General features: G+C 45.9%; 1 long non-coding RNA gene across 1 annotated transcript; it reads right to left on the bottom strand.

The window, feature by feature from the left end:
- Positions 1-10,296: 10,296 nt before the first annotated feature.
- On the bottom strand, positions 10,297-11,079 carry LOC116838136 (uncharacterized). The gene is made up of 3 exons (XR_004376866.2): positions 10,970-11,079; positions 10,503-10,594; positions 10,297-10,383 (listed from the first exon to the last, which is right to left on the bottom strand). It is a non-coding gene; the product is annotated as an uncharacterized LOC116838136 (long non-coding RNA).
- Between the last annotated feature and the right edge of the window lie 221 nt (positions 11,080-11,300).

The following is an 11,300-nucleotide window of genomic DNA, read 5'->3' as shown; positions in this document are numbered from 1 at the left end:
AGATGCTACAGCAGGCCTTGCAACTGGTGATTTTCACTATCATCCAGGAGAAGAACTATGGTACTATGGCAATGAGTGTGATATAAAAATGGTTAGAAATTGGTTTTTCATTTCTAGTGGTGGTCTCCTTCCCTGTGCTAGTAGGAGGATGGAACACTGCAGGTGTGGGCACGGTGCTCTGAGGAGGAAGAGGCAGTGCCATCTAGATCAACAGGCACTCTTGGTTTGACTTTCTTTTTTAAAGAGAGGTTTTGTTATTGGGTTTCAGAAGAAATCTCAATAGCTGGTGTAGATAGTGGCCACAACATGGTGCTTCAAAGATGAAGGTGATAAAATAGGGAATTCTCAGGGTTCCAGTTGGTATCTGAAGACTTCTGGGACACTCCCTTTTGGTGTGGGGAATGTCACAACTCAGGAACCTTAGCTTAACCTGGAGAAGAGTCAGATATTTACTTATTGTAACTGGCTTCTGTGAACACTGGATATTAGAGCTGAGTGAATACTTAAAAGTATGAATGTAAAGACAAGGGAACCTTGTCAGTAAAAGCAAATTTGTTTAAAAATGTAAATGTATATTGACAGAATATTCTTTTTTATTTAAGCAGGTCACCAAGAGGAACATAAACAAAACCAGCATATTTTCAGCTAATATTGAAGAATATTTGTAGAAAGCAAATTTTGCATAATACACATGTCCAATAAAAACTAAACTAACTAATCAAATAATCAAATAATTACTACTAATTGCTTGTAAACAGCCAACTGACCAAGGATTATTCCCAGAAATGTCAGTGACTAATTTTTAACAGCTGTAGCTGGCTGCCACGGTAGGGTAGCTTCTCCCAGTGACCTCTGTAAATTTCCCTTAGCTGGTTCCACCCAAGTTGGCAACAAATTCTTTTTTTTAAAAAAAAAAAAAAAAAAAAGCAAACAGAACACAAAACAAAACCTTTGTAACAAAAATCCTCTCCTCCCAGGTGCCTTGTCTGGGGTGAAGGCTTCAGCCTTCCTGCCCAACTTGGAGGCCAGGTCACACCATTTCAATCTTTTCTCCTGTAGACTGGGAAAGGTCAGCAGGCAACCAGTGCTTCCCCTGCTCATGTCTCTCAGAGGGAGACAAGAGTCAGGTTGTATGCCATGCTTTTCCCCAGAACTTATTCTGGAGGCCTGACAGAGAGGGAAGCCTTGTCCCACCCTACCCTGCAAAGCTCCTGATCCCAGGCCCTTAAAGAAACAATAGCCTGGGTTTCCCCAGACTCTATCACCTTCAGACCATCTCTTCTCTCGTAGCACCTACATTCGTCATTTCCTAGGCCATTATCTGCTCCAGAATTCCGGGTCTCCCAGGCATCCCCTCTCTGGCTTTAAAGGGCCAGTATGTCCTATTATAACAAGAGATTCAAACTTGATAGTCTGATAATTCTTGAACAAAGGCAAAATCCATCAGATGGGTTATTTGCAACAAATTGTTGTTCCAGCTCTACTGGTATAGAATAGAGAGTGTTAGAATGATCAGGATTACTCACTGTTCTCCTTCTGTTTTCTAGGTTCTCCCTGGATATGAGAACATCTATTTCGCTCATTCCATCTGGTTTACATATGCACCTACGTTGAGAATATATAAACACTGGGACTTCAACATCAGATTCTGGTATATACCTTTTTAAATAAAGGTAAGTCATGGTTTAGCACAGACTAAAATATGGACATAAAAAGACAGTATCACCATAATAGCAAAAATAAATAAAATAAAATCCACATTAAGTATTATAACACCATTGTTGGATATAGGGTCCAAATTTAAGATTTCAAAGTAATCAGCCACAGTTATGCAAAAGGTGCTGGATATATAATTCCTCACCTCTAACTTCCTTCTACATTTATGTTCATCCATTTAATTTCATCAGTCATCCGTGTAGAACAAAACACATTATGCTCAGCGTCTGATAGATTTTTTTTCTATTTTTTTAACTATTAAGCAACTTTGTGCCTTGTGAAAGACAGCTGTGAGGATAAAAATCACTGAAATCTTCTTTAGTTACATCCGGTAACTATCTGCTTGTGGGGATGGAGAGATACTTAGCTAAAAAAATTGAGACTTCTCTACATGTGCATAAAAAAAAATCCCAAGACACTTTCCATTTTAAGTTAAAAGCTGGTCTGTGTGTATATGTATGTGTATATGTATAATGCCTTTATTACAAACAGCCAAAGAGATTAATACAAATACTGGCATTTTTTAAAGACCTGGATCAATATGACCACTTGGTGGTGAAATAGATTTAGACAGACTGGATTATTTTATTTACTGATGTATCTGGTCCTCTTTTACTTTTGCCTCCAAGAGAGTGTTTGAAATTTAAAATCCACCCTGGATTTCTTTCTACTAATGTAAGTCCTTACAAAGTATTCAATGCAACAGGATAAACTTAATATTTTTTAATGGAATGTCTAGCCATCTCCACAAGCAGATATTACCAGATGCAACTAAAGAACGTTTCAGTATTGCCAACTCATGCCCTTTAACCTACCCAATTCTAACATTTAAGGTGCTGGAAAAGGTTGAGGTCTACCAATTCCTAGCATCCCTGGCAATTACAGAGAAGAGAATTTACCAAGTGAGATATTTCCATCTCCTAACTTCTGTCCTCTACTCATTGTTCCAGAATAAGGGTAAAATGAAATATCCTCAAAAATCTTACAGACATATTCAGGGCTGGCTGGAAAGGGATATTCCATCTCCACTCCAAATCTGGAAACCCATTTAACCCTGTATGTGTGAGCAAAATCTCCATCTAATTCTATAAGGGAAAAAGTCATCATAGTTTCACAGCATAATTCTCTAAAACTATGGAGGAATATCTTTTCTCCTGTGATCTCTAGTTCTATGAATTCACTTTAGTATTTTTCCCTGGGCTAAAGGGAGGTATGAAAATGGGACGGTATAGAAACAAATTAATAGGCTGTGAAGGCTCATTTCAGAATGGCACAAGACAAGATAGTCAATAGAAGCAGACTTAGGTTTTGCTAGATGTCAAGAGATAGTGGTGTGTGGGCACATCTGAGAACAGAGTATGGGCTCAGTGACCCAGGACTTGCAGCAAATTCTATTTCACAGCAGGAGAGGCAGAAGGATTGTGGGGAGAAGAAGGCAGAATCCCACAGGGGCACCTTCTTACCCAAAAGGAGTACAATAGGCATTATATGATGCATGCAACTTGATAATCTATAGATTACTTGAATAGACATAATTTCTGATAACCTTGAAAACTCTTTGGAGGTAAAAGGGAGGTTTTATGCAGACATCAGAAAATTCATAGAAGAGCAACAAAATAATTAAGGGGCTAGAGGGACTGAGAAAAAAAGATTAAAAAGAATTGAATATGTAATACTACCGTGTCAAGGTTCCTTCCTCACTCTGAACTTTAGGGTACAAATATGAGGACCTGCATGAACACTTCTAAGCTTAATTACTAACTTAGATCTGGTAACTCTACCACCATCCAGAAATTAGTGTCTGGAGCACTTCCTGTCCCCCCAAAACTCTCCCCTCCCTGGGTGGCCTTGACGGACTTCCCCAATTCCCTGGCAAACACAGATCCAAACCCCTTGGATCTTAAAACAAGGAGAAATTAACCATCCCCCTTCCTTTCCCCAACCAGTCCTGGTGAGTCCAGATCCAATTCCCTTGGATCTTAAAACAAGGAAAAATCAATCAGGTTCTTAAAAAGAAAGCTTTTAATTAAAGAAGAAAGGTAAAAATCATCTCTGTAAAATTAGGATGGAAAATACTTTACAGGGTAATTAAATTCATATAGCCCAGAGGAACCCCTCTAGCCTTAGGTGCAAAGTTACAGCAAACAGAGGTAAAATCCTCTCGGCAAAAAGAAACATTTACAGGTTGAAAAAACAAAAATAAGACTAATCCGCCTTGCCTGGCTAATTACTTACAATTTTGAAACATGAGAGACTGATTCAGAAAGATTTGGAGAGCCCCAAGAGCGAACAACAACCAAAACAAAGAGCACAAACATAGACTTCCCTCTACCAAGATTTGAAAGTATCTTGTCCTCTTATTGGTCCTCTGGTCAGGTGTCAGCAAGGTTCACTGAGCTTCTTAACCCTTTACAGGTAAAAGAGGCATTAACCCTTAACAATCTGTTTATGACATACCACTTGGCTAAATAATGAAGGTGGGGATATGATTATGTTGCCTCTTTTTTTATCTGAATGGTTATTCAAAGTTCAGGGCCCTGGGGATGTTCCTGTTGGAAGTACTGAAAATGGAATCTCATATTTCCTGTGTACATTCCTTGTAAATAAACAAAATTGCATCAAAGTCCTGCTTTTCCAAATACAGGATTAACTGAAGGCAAAAAGAGGAGTTTCTTAGCTTACAGGTCCAAGCTTCTTTTTAGACAGCATCCCAGAATCAGAACCTCTCTCTAAGTTTCTCTCTGGGATTTCACTTGGGTTATAGACTTCTGCTTGGATTTTTCCAGGTAGTCTCTGTGTCTCTCCGGACCTATGCATGTGTGCACAAACACACATGTTCTGCCCTCGACCTCACCAAAAACAATACTTAGCACACACACACACCATGCCCATACAGTCCAAACCTGTTCAGTGGGTTCACATAACCCTTTAGTTTTAGATGGGGGGCTGTGGTTAATTTATTCTTACAGTTATGTTAACTGAAGAGTGTATTCACACCCATCAATCACAACAAGTGTGATGGGGCAAGGCCAGATGGCTACAGTAAAGTACTGAGAAACAGGTATGTTAGCCCCAGGCTAAACAAATCCCTAGTACCATGGTAACCAAATGGCAGTTGCTCTAGGTTAATCAAGACACCTGGGGCCAATTAAGATCTTTCTAGAAGGCAGTGGAGATAGCTACATTGATTGGGCCACTTGAAGCCAATCATGGGCTGCCTGGAACTAGTTAAAAGCCTCCCAGTTAGTCAGTGAGTTTGGTGTGTGTGTGAGGAGCTGGCAGCAAAAGGGCAAGGAGCTGAGAGACAGCGGGTGTGCTGCTGGAGGACTAAGGAGTACAAGCATTATCAAACACCAGGAGGAAGGTCTTGTGGTGAGGATAAAGGTGTTTGGAGGAGGCCATGAGGAAGTAGACCAGGGAGTTGTAGCTGTCATGCAGCTGTTACAGGAGGCACTATAGACAGCTGCAATCCACAGGGCCCTGGGCTGGAACCTGGAGTAGAGGGTAGGGCCGGGTTCCCCCCAAACCTCCCAGCTCCTGATCAGACATAGGAGGAGCTGACCCAGACTGTGGGTTCCGTAAGAGGGGAAGATCACTGAGGTGAGCAAATCCGCCAATAAGCACAGGACCCACCAACGTAAAGGAGGAACTTAGTCACAACTGGTGTCAGAGGTGGGATTTTCGGTGTGCACAGCGTGGCAGAAGAAGGGCAATTTAAAAAAAAAAAAGGGGGAGAGGGTTTATTTTTTTTTCACCACAATGGATGACATAGTGCAGGCACTGATACAAGCCACGGCAGCCCAGCAGGAGGCTACCCATGTCCAGGCAGCCACCCAGCAAGAAGCAGTGCGGCTGCAGCAAGAGACTAATCGCCTGCTGATGGACCAAGCTGCTCAAGACCGAGCTATGTTGCGGGAACTGGTAAACCAGGTAAAGACCTTACAGAGCTGAACCGTGGCCATGATGGGATGCGGCTCATATAGGCTAGCCATTGGCTGCAGAAAATGACACGGCAGGATGATGTAGAGGCATACCTTCTGGCCTTTGAGAGGACAGCCCTACGGGAGGCCTGGCCTAGAGATCAGTGGTCTGGCATCCTTGCCCCATTCCTGTGTGGGGAGGCCCAGAAGGCCTACCATGATCTGTCTGAAGAGGCTGCAGCAGACTACCCCCAGCTGAAAGCAGAGATCCTGGCCAGATCTGGGGTAACAACTGCAGTGCGGGCCCAGCGGTATCATGAGTGGAGGTACCAGGAAGACAAAACCCCGCGGTCCCAACTGTATGACCTCATACATCTTGCACAAAAGTGGTTGCAAACAGAGTCCTGGAGGCCGGAAGAGGATATCTAGTTAGGTTCTGTCAATGCACTCGTGTTACATGAGGGCACTGCCACCAAGATCTCCACAAATGGGGTAGGCCAGAACGATCCGTCCCACGCTATGTATTTAGATGATCACGTGCTGTTGGTGAAGGAAGATCTGCATGACAGCCAGTAGAATTGAACCCAAGCTACGCCAAGAAAGTCTTTGTAGCAAACACCAACCCCAGCCTTGGATAGGCGGGAACAGCCGATCTACCACGGGGAGTCCTAGTGTGGAGGAGAGGGGGCTGAAAAACCAGCAGAGACTCCAAAAGGAAGAGATGGCCTGAGTGGGGGGAACCCTGGGACTAAACCCCCTAGCCCACAAGATTGGAGAATGATTAGAAACAATTATAGATGTTATGCATGTGGGGAGTGGGGACACATAGCAGCACAGTGTCCCAGCACCGAGGAGCCTATGCAATGCAGTTTGGGGGATTGGGAGGTCCCATGCTCCCTTATCCACCTTGCGGGCGTCGCATTAGCCCAGCATAACTACACCAGGCCGGTGAAGATAAATGGAGCAGAGATTACAGCACTTGTGGATTCGGGGAGTGCTATCACCCTTATATCGGGTAAGCTGGTAAAAAGTAGCCAGCTGCTGCAAGCCAAACGCATAGCAGTGACGTGTGTGCGTGGGGCCGTGAGCCATTACCCTACCATCCCAGTGGAGACAGAGGTTCAGGGGAACCCCATTGAGGTGACAGTGGGCGTAGTTCCTAAACTCCCATATCCTGTAGTTATTGGGAGGGACTATCCAGGATTTGATAATTTACTCCCCTTGGGGAAGCTGGAGGGAGGTGGAGACCCTGTTGGCAGGGACTCATCACTGGGGGAATGTCAACCCCCAATGTTTTCTGAGTTTTCTCAGGATCTATTCTCAGCCCCCCTAAAAGGCCCGGAAGACAAAAAAAGAAAGCAAGGCCGCCAAGGCTTTGGGAACCCAGATTCCGGAAGCCGTCCCCCTACGCAACACAGCTTCCAAGACAATAGCTAAGGAGCTAGTACAGAACTTTTCCCGGGTTGGGCTACCCAAGGAGATACTGACTGATCAAGGGACACCTTTCGTGTCCAAGTTGATGAAAGATCTCTGTTCATTGCTCCATGTACAAGTCCTATGGACCTCTGTATACCACCCACAAACAAACGGTCTTGTAAAAAGATTCAATAGGACCCTCAAGGCCATGATCAGGAAAGTGGTGAGCCAGGATGGGAAAGACTGGGATACCCTGTTGCCTTACCTCATGTTCGCCATCCGGGAAGTTCCACAAGCCTCCACAGGTTTCTATCCATTCGAACTACTATATGGGCGCCACCTCCGAGGCATATTGGATATAGCCAGAGAAGTCTGGGAAGAGGAGCCAAATCCCGGAAGGAACATAGTCGAGCATGTGCTACAGATGAGGGATCGGATAGCCCAAGTTACACCTATTGTACAGGAACACTTGGAGAAAGCACAGGAGACCCAACGGACCCATCATAACCACCAAGCAAAGCTTCGACGGTTCCAACCAGGGGATTGAGTAATGGTCCTGGTGCCCACAGCAGAAAGCAAGCTGTTGGCCCAGTGGCAGGGACCCTACGAAGTGATTGAAGCCGTGGGAGAGGTAAACTATAAGGTGCAGCAGCCAGGCCGCAGGAAACTGGAGCAAATTTACCATATCAATCTTCTAAAACCGTGGCATGATCGAGAGGCATGCTTAGTCATCCAGGAGACCCTTCCCCAGGAGGATAACTTACATGAGCAAGTGAAGATATCACCCAACTTGACGTCAATCCAAAAAATCGAGGCAGCCATGATTAATCGCAACCAAGATGTGTTCTTTACAAAACCGGGGCGGACGATTGAGACCTATCACCATAACCGCACAATCCCCTGAGCCAAGGTAACAGAGACCCTACCGAATCCCAGCAGCCAAAAGAGAGGAAATCAAGGCCGAAGTAAAGAAAATGTTAGAATTAGGCGATATTGAAGAATCCTACAGTCAGTGGTGCAGTCCAATCCTTCTAGTGCCCAAACCTGATGGTACCAGGAGATTCTGTAATGACTTTCGCCGACTGAATGAAGTATCCCAATTTGATGCATACCCCATACCACGCATCGATGAACTGGTTGACCGACTGGGTAGTGCCCGATTCTTGACTATACTGAATCTAACAAAAGGGTATTGGCAGATTCCCCTGACCAAAGAAGCTAAAGAAAAGACAGCGTTCTCCACCCCAGACAGGCTATTCCAGTACACTGTCCTCTCTTTTGGGTTACATGGGGCCCCAGCCACATTCCAGCGCCTCATGGATAAGCTGCTGTGCCCCCATACTAGTTATGCAGCTGCATACCTAGATGATGTCATCATCCATATGCCAGACTGGGGAACCTACTTGGAGAAAGTTGAGGCAGTACTAGGCACCTTAAGGTGGGCTGGTCTCACCGCTAATCCTGCTAAATGTGCCATAGGACTAGCAGAGGCTAGGTACCTGGGATATAGTGTAGGAAGGAGTATAGTAAAGCCCCAAACTAATAAGCTAGAGGCGATTCAAAACTGGCCGCAGCCGACCCGAAAGAAGCAGGTCCATGCGTTCGTAGGTGTGGTAGGCTACTACCAACGTTTTATTCCCCGCTTTGCCAGTAGGGCAAGTCCTCTAATGGACCTGGTGAGAGCCCAAGGTCCAGACATGGTGAAGTGGACCGACGCAGCAGAGGGGGCATTTTTACACCTTCGGACAGCCCCCTGTAATGACCCCATACTCATAGCCCCGGACTTTTCCAAGGAATTTATTTTACAGACAGATGCTTCTGAGGTGGGGTTGGGGGTGGTTCTATCACAAACGATTGAAGAAGAACACTTGATCCTCTATCTAAGCAGAAAGCTGCTCCCAAGAGAACAGAAGTATGCAGTAGTCGAGAGAGAATGCCTTGCTGTCAAATGGGCCATGGAAACACTGCGTTATTACCTCTGAGGCCGGCGATTTACTCTTATGACGGACCACGCACCCCTCCAGTGAATGCAGAGAAATAAGGAAAAGAATGCCAGGGTCACCAAGTGGTTCTTGTCCCTCCAACCATTCCAGTTCCGCATATGGCAAGGACTGGATGCCACCATGGCAACGCTGAAGATTTATCACAAGCACACTGCCTAGCATCCCAAGTTGCCTAAACCTATGGTGTTGAGTAGAGCGGGGGATATGTGATGGGACAAGGCCAGATGGCTACAGTAAAGTAGTAAGGAAAAGGCATGTTAGCCCCAGGCTAACCAAAACTCCAGTACCATGGTAGCCAAATGGCAGTTGTTCCAGGTTAATCAAGACACCTGGGGCCAATTAAGATCTTTCTAGAAGGCAGTGGAGATAGCTACATTGATTGGGCCACTTGAAGCCAATCATGGGCTGGCTGGAACTAGTTAAAAGCCTCCCAGTTAGTGAGTTTGGTGTGTGTGTGAGGAGCTGGGAGCAAGAGGGCAAGGAGCTGAGAGTGAGAGGGTGTGCTGCTGGAGGATTGAGGAGTACAAGCATTATCAGACACCAGGAGGAAGGTCTTGTGGTAAGGCTAAAGAAGGTGTTTGGAGGAGGCCATGGGGAAGTAGCCCAGGGAGTTGTAGCTGTCATGCAGCTGTTACAGGAGGCACTATAGACAGCTGCAATCCACCGGGCCCTGGGCTGGAACCCGGAATAGAGGGCGGGCCCGGGTTTCCCCCAAACCTCCCAACTTCTGATCAGACACAGGAGGAGTTGACCCAGACTGTGGGTTCCACCAGAGGGGAAGATCACTGAGGTGAGCAAATCCGCCAATAAGCGCAGGACCCACCAACGTAAAGGAGGAACTTTGTCACACAAGGTTTTAACTCAACTCATAACAAAGTTCCACCCAGCTCAAACAATTACTTTCCACATATTATTTTCTGAAGGTGTACACACCAAATAGGGAAAAGAATGTTAGAACAACTGTCATGAAATTAAGAAAAGGACAATTTAGGTTTTGGGGCAAAGATTAACTGGGATGCTGGACCAATAGATTGTTTCAGTGTAGAAACTCCTATTTCCCTACTATACAGAAACTTCTATTTCTGTATAGTTTGCTCTATTGCTGCCAGATTTATACACAAATGGTCAGTCCCACTTCTTCTGCACCCCAAAAAACATCTCTCCTGCCTGCTACCACCACTTTAGGACAACATCCTGATTCTCTCCAGCAGGAAGCAGGATTTTTTTCATCTCACCTTCAATGCTCTCTTGTAGTCCTCCAGGTGAAAGGCACAGTATCCAAACCAGAGGTCAGTGTCCTCATCTTGTTCCCCTACATGCCGTTTAAACTTCAAAGAAAAAGGGATGCAAAAAAGACACCAGCTGTCAAATTTTGTCAGATTGTCTTATGTGAAACAAATCAATTTATAAAATTTATATTAGGATGATTTCTGCTGGCTTGACAAACTTGGACACGGAAGTCAGGTGGTGTCAATATCACATTTTCAAGGACAGGCAGTTTCTATCCAGTCACATAGTCTCTGTACAAATATTGTAAAGCTGTAAAAGTAAAGGAGGGTGAGTGTTTATTCAGGCGGGTGCAGGGGGCATATCTAGGGTGTGAGAAAGAACAGAAAGGACAAATTAGTTGAAAAAGCTGGAACTTTTTCCAAACCAGGAGCTCTGCTGCAATTGGGAACAGTCTGCCAGAAAGAGTTTCATCACCCTAGTCACTGGGAAAAGGGTTTGGGCAAGGCCCCGGGGGCTGTGCACTGGGCATCAATCCTGCACTGGCAGGAGGATGGGGGGAATGTGGACCCAGTGACCTGCCGACCCTCCCACTCGCACCCCCGTTGCCTGGGAGACTGGCGGAGTTAGCCCATTAGCTGCGGAAGCGCAGAGCCCCGTAGGCCGAGCCCCCCCCCCGCCCGTTACCTCCAGCAGGGCGATGGCGCCGGTGAAGTCCCTCTGCGCCAGCAGCTCCTCCAGCAGCAGGACTTTCTTGCCTTTCTTCTTCAGTTTGTCGCCCTGCGGCGGGGTGCCCCCACGGCCGGCTTGGCCCAGGAGAGCATCTGGAGGGGTAGAAAGTAGAGGGGAGACAGGATGAAAGCGGGGAGGCCCTGGGGGTCGTCAGACCTCCCCGCTCCTGCGTCCACAAGCGGCGACCCCCTTCCTGCCCTGTCCCTCACCATCTTGCCCTGGGCTCCTTGCTGCTCCAACAACTCCGTTACCCCAATAATGCCGCAGGGGGCGGTGGAGACTGAGT

The sequence above is a fragment of the Chelonoidis abingdonii genome, chromosome 1 (genome assembly GCF_003597395.2).
Source record: "Chelonoidis abingdonii isolate Lonesome George chromosome 1, CheloAbing_2.0, whole genome shotgun sequence".
NCBI lineage: Eukaryota > Metazoa > Chordata > Testudines > Testudinidae > Chelonoidis > Chelonoidis abingdonii.
Note: the sequence above shows the minus strand (reverse complement) of the source record. Positions and strands in the feature narration are given on the sequence as shown.